The sequence below is a fragment of the Thamnophis sirtalis genome, unplaced genomic scaffold, assembly GCF_051295495.1.
Source record: "Thamnophis sirtalis isolate CommonGarterSnake01/CBP01778 unplaced genomic scaffold, rThaSir2_p1.2 scaffold_4, whole genome shotgun sequence".
Lineage (NCBI taxonomy): Eukaryota > Metazoa > Chordata > Lepidosauria > Squamata > Natricidae > Thamnophis > Thamnophis sirtalis.
This window is the reverse complement of record NW_028261384.1, coordinates 53,098,757-53,104,735: the sequence shown is the minus strand read 5'-3', so window position 1 is coordinate 53,104,735 and position 5,979 is coordinate 53,098,757.

Below are 5,979 nucleotides of genomic sequence, written 5' to 3'. Positions count from 1 at the left end.
AAATACCCAGGCAATGCCGGGTTATCAGCTAGTACTATATAAAATTTCCAGGCATTACTGCTGCTCCCTAGGTAGGCCATGCTTATTTAACTGATAGTAAACTACTGCCATTTTCCGTGACCCATTAGACTTTTCAAAGACCATACAAGGGAATTAAAAAGGGAGACAATTGCCCACTTCCAAAAGCTTCTGTCTAATTTCAGATATTTTTATGCCTCTCTCAGCCAATATTGTTTAATATATATTGGCTTTTCAAGTGGGGGTATTTGCAAACCTGTCCATGTGGCTCTTCCCAGAAAAATAGTTGAAATTTCAAAGGAAAACATACTGTAGTCTGAAACATTCATCCTTCCAATAAATCAATACATAAACATGTGAGATCAGTAAATTATTAATAATAATGAAGGACATAATAAAAGACTAAGTTGCCAGGAATAGCCAACAGCCTAGATCATTGGTGTCAAAACCTGTGGTGTCACGTTGCCATCATGTGACATTTTGTGACATTTTTCCCATTTGTGGAGCTGGGGTGGGCATGGCCTACACATGATGCATCTGGCACGTGGGGTTGCCTGATTTAATATTTGAGTCACTGATCCTAAACACTTATTCTTGGACAACTAATTAGGACTATTAGCACCATGCCTAGCAGATATTCTTTCCCAGAAGCGAGGCATTATCACCAGATTCCACCTTCATCCCAATTGTCAGGGCAATGATCAATTTCTTAGGCAATTGGTTCTTTTGGACCCAAAGACAATAAATATTGCAATAAATAAAAGAATTTTAAGGTTTATTATTAGCTCAAGCAAATAGAGTTGAAAGCATAACATAAAAAAGCATACATAATAAACAAGATCATGCCCAACTTTTTTAAAAGCTTCCAGTTCTTTAATACCAGTAACAGAGATACACCATGGGTAGCCAGTATTCACAGCACCTAGTACTAGACTCCCTGCAGAAGCCTCCTATGAAACAGTTTTTATCAAAACCAGGCACTATGATTTCACGCCTCTGCTATTTTCAGGAGATTGCACATGACTCTGGAATGAGAATTGCTAATCTGATATTTTTACAGAGGACAAAGTTGTAAAGTTTCATGAAAAGTCCTCCTCCTTTATTTTTCAAGAGTGAAAAACAAACAGGCTAGCTTAGAATGAACTTTAAACTTCTAGACTTTTTTTTTAATATGAAGGAGAAACCAAAATGGTGTCTCAAAATAATGGTTCTTCCACATTGCTATTACACAGCAACAGAAATTATGGTGCCAATTATGGTTATAAGTTGAGGATTATCTATATTCAAACATCCAGTTCCAAAGATGGTGATGTCTGGGAAATCCAAGCTATTGTTGCACAGTAATAAATAACCAGCTGCAGACACTATACTATTCTTTTTGGTAAGTCAGTGTCAGGCCTGCAGCCATGCCCCTTTTGGATCTTTGGCTTGCCACACTTCTATTCTACTATACTGTTTCTATAGTGGGGAATTGGGAGGGGGAATAGTACAGAGTAGAATGTTATGTAGCCAAAATAAAATTCCTTTCTAGATTGCCAAGGTCATCCTTTGTTTTGGCACCTCTGCATCTGACTGGAACTGGATGGGTGGAACTGCCAGCATGGCAGTGGAAGATTGGACCATCTGATGGACTTGTGGATGTAGGGGCAAGATCATGAACTTTAATTTGGGTAGGGAAAACTGAGAAGCTTCAGATTCGGGTTTTCCCAGATGTGCCAGCATGGCTCTCTTAATAAATTGGAACTTTGAGAACACGTTGCCATGGACTCTGATTTAATTTTGGAGCTATCTGGAACATTGACAGTCAGTTTATCTGTGGTCTAGAAAGAGATAGGATAATCTGAAGGAAATGAAACACAGCAATCGTTTTATGATTTTGCCACATAGATGTTCCATGAATAGCAAGGGAACAAGTGTTGATTTAGAGTAAAACATACTGCATAAAGCCTTGCCTGTATTACTCTGTTTATGCTGTAATTAATGCAAAGAGCTTTAACAGAAAACAGTAAACAATTTTATGTATAATGCATTCCTTGCTTAAAAATGATCCAATTACAGTAAAAAACCTAAGAAAAATTAAATAGCAATGAAGCTATAGCTACATGAACTCACAGCTTATAAATTGCCTATCCCTGAAAAAATATGGCAATGAAAATAAGGAAAACATTTTTTAAAACGTATTGTTCAATATCTGGTTTATTCAAGAAAGACTTTAGCAAAAATAACCTGAGACCAAAATACTGGAGTGACAATCAAAATATTTGGTTGCTGACATACCCAAAGAGTTTAGATCTGCATAAATGTATGTATCTCTAGATTTCAATTTATAAACCACAATAAATATTGTCCCAGACTAGAAGATAAAGCCACAGTAGCATTTTTAAAATAGCAGTCTTTTTCTGACTGTTACATTCATTTGGTGAAATGGAGATATATCAAACAACTGTGAAAGTTCAACAAATAAACATGGAAAATATAGTCCATAAATTGATTATAGATAAATGGCAGCTCTATGATCTGTAACACAGAATTATGTAGAGCAGAGGGTAAATGCCACTAAAATTAATAGAACATGCTTCCCCACCCCCATGCGTATGGAAACTTGTCACAATTCTACACCACCCCTACTTCATTTGATTATATACATTGAAAAGGCTGTAATACATCCTGAGTATGAGGTCTAACCCAGCGGCCCCCAACTTTTGAGCACCAGGAATTGGTTTTGTGGAGTTTTTTCATTGGACCAGAAGGGGTGTAGTTTCGCGAGCTGCCTCGACCCTGTGGCTTCGCTTGTTTGTGCAACCCGATTTCTGGCATACTGTGGCCTGGTACCAATTCACAGACTGGGGGTTGGGACCCCTGCTCTAACCAATCCTGGAATCATCCAAATGCTAGGCTATATGCTCTTTTCTTCTGCCCTCCAAGTTGCCTCTTGGGTGAGTTTTCCTGCTTGACCACAGGACATGTAAATGTAAATTAGAAAAGACTCAGACATGTAATTTTTAATAGGAAATGATTCATAGATGGACAAACATCTGCTTTTTCCATGAGCAAATCTAATTGGAATATAATTCACCATTAAATATTTGACACCAAGTTCTTTTCAATTTAGGATAGAACATATGGGGACTAAGTCTTGGAACAATTTATTCAGTTTTGGCAAAATAGGTGGTTTATAAACATGATTCATGGTTTAGATTCATAATTCAAGATAATAGTGGATTATTCAGCAAACCATGTTCAACAAACCATGATTCAAGACTAAATGGAGTTGAGAATGTGGGATTTTTATACCTTCTTTGGGTTTTACACTTCAACTTCCTGCTCCTGTGCAGGAACATGTATTCTATTGGCTGTTGTCAGATTCCTTTGGGGTCATGTAGGGGTTATGTAAGGGTTATAGTTGGCTCTATAGACAAAAGAGGAAATACAAATCCATGGTGTTTGTCTGAGCTGCCAGGTTTGGTTGAAGTTTGTGGTGATGCAATGAAAGGGCTTGTTTTCTGAAAGAGTGTTGGGCAATTTCTATTGTTGCTTAATGGCTTTTTCCAGTGTTGGAGCTTAGGTGATGGCAAGTCTAATCCTACCATTCTGCCTTTGTTTCAAAATATTCTGTCTTGAATGGATTGCCAAATCTGCATTTCTAAAAGCTACCCCCTCAATATCTGTGGGGCTATTAAGAAAGACTTGGAAGCTGCTTTCTGTCTCCAAGAGCAAGTTTCTCCATTTCTCTTTTAGGGAAATGTAATATTCTGCCCTTTTTAATATTCCTCAAAATATTTCATTCTTATAGGAGGGTGGATGCTGACTTTCAACAAAATAAATAGAGACTACCATTTGTTGTCTTCAGGAAAGATAAATAAAATTATTTTTTGTTAAAATTATTAGATAATACCTAACCTGCCTAGAATTCAAATGATGACCTGGAGGAACTGAGTTGCTCTGATTAGAAAATGAAGCTTGAAAAGTATAAAGTCCCCTCTAATTTAGAAAATATCCTCTGCCTGAGCAGCCATCCAGCCCAAGCCGTTTAAATATAATAAAGGATAACAAGAGTGGACAGAAACCTTTAACAGTTAAGCACAATGACATGTGATTGAGCACAGCACACCCAGACAAACTTCCTCATCAGCATATGTTTATATATAATTAATATGGTCAATTGTTTTCTAAATTTTTAGCTAGAGAAATCATTTGCCAGAAACAAATATATACAATTTGTTTGCTGTTCTTTCTATTTTGACAATGTATATCTGCTTTCTTTGAAAATCACACAAAAAATTGTCTAGCTTATATATGAGTTACAGCAGCTATGGTCAGATAACCAACAAACCTGGTTTGTGGAAACTTCTAGGTTCACATTATCACCTGATTACCGTATATTGTTGGCTTGTTGAAAGAGGCCACTAGAAGTCACTGCACAGATTTATTTTATAAATCCAAATAAGAGTACAGTAGTTCATGGAATAGTAGTTTTCAAGAGAAAATTTATAATATGAACTAGTATACAGATGTTTAATCAATAGTCTGCAAGCTTCACTGTACAGGTAATCCATAGAAAAGTTGCAATATAATAAAGAACGGACTATTCACTTTTTTTTCTGATGATGGAGAACAAAAGCATTTTAACCAGGCTACATTAAGAAGTAGATGAATTAGACCTTCCCACAAGGCCAATCATTTCATTAATAAATTGGTTTTGATACTGAGATTAAAGAGATAATTAGTATAAAATTATCCTTTGCTGTGAAGATTGCTTCTTTGTCCCAATAAGAAAAAATTAGCACAAAGACAATGTGATGCTGTGGTGGTTTAGTAGCTATAAAACAGGGAAAACACCAACAGGTGTGATAAGGCAGTCATTTCTCCCACCATGGTTTGCTACCTTCAAGCTTTAACTGCAGAAATGTATTCCAACAATTTATATTGTGTTGAAGCCAGAAATGAATTGGGTATGTTGCTCACAAAAATGGTGGCATGTAAGTAAACAGGTGACCTCTTTTTCCAAGTATTTTTGGGAACAGAGCAAATGGCTATCAGAAAGGCTGTAAGTGTACTAGCCCATATGTGTTGCTGAACAATGGGGAAGAGGAGATTCAAGAATCATTAAATTAATAAAATTCAATCTAGAGACCAAATACGCAAAATCACACGGACAGGTTTTTGCTCATATTAAGAAATAAAAAATCCAAGAAAGACAATTCAAAAAGTCCCTTCAAGTATATTATGGTTCTGAACAGTCTAAAATTATTTCTGCCTAGTAACAGTGTCCTGTTATAGAGGGGAGTGTCTTAATGGTTGTTCATCCAGTAGTTTTTTTTTAACCACACAATGATAAAAAAACCCCTCTGGTGATTAATATAAGAAAGGACATAAAACATATTATAAAACAATAATAAACACCTACTGTGCAAAGCATCATGATTATACTTTGATGGCTAAAAGGAACATTGTTGTGTGCCTTCTGATCACACAAGATCTTGAGGGGGGGCAGAGAGGGGGAGATAGGTTTTTCACTTACACATGTTGCCTTCCAATTTAGTAATCATTACATGCTAGTCAAACAAAGAGACTTCTGTATAAAACATAAGGCCAGACTGCCCATATTTTTCAAGACTGGGATTAAAAAAAATAGACTACTGAAATGTAACTAAAGAGCACTCTTACACTTTTAGTTTTGAAATTAATCAAAGGCAGATCTTAGTATTCGAAAATGCAAGTTCCACTATACATACATACATACATACATACATACATACATACATACATACACACACACATACATATTGAATTTGTGCTGACAAATAAAGGGAGACTACATACATATACATACATACATACATACATACATACATACATGCATGCATGCATGCATGCATGCGTGGTGGCAGAATATTTCAAAAATTACTATCTTATGAGTTGCTAAGAGGGGCCTTTAAGCAGGTAGAGAGGTGGATGCGC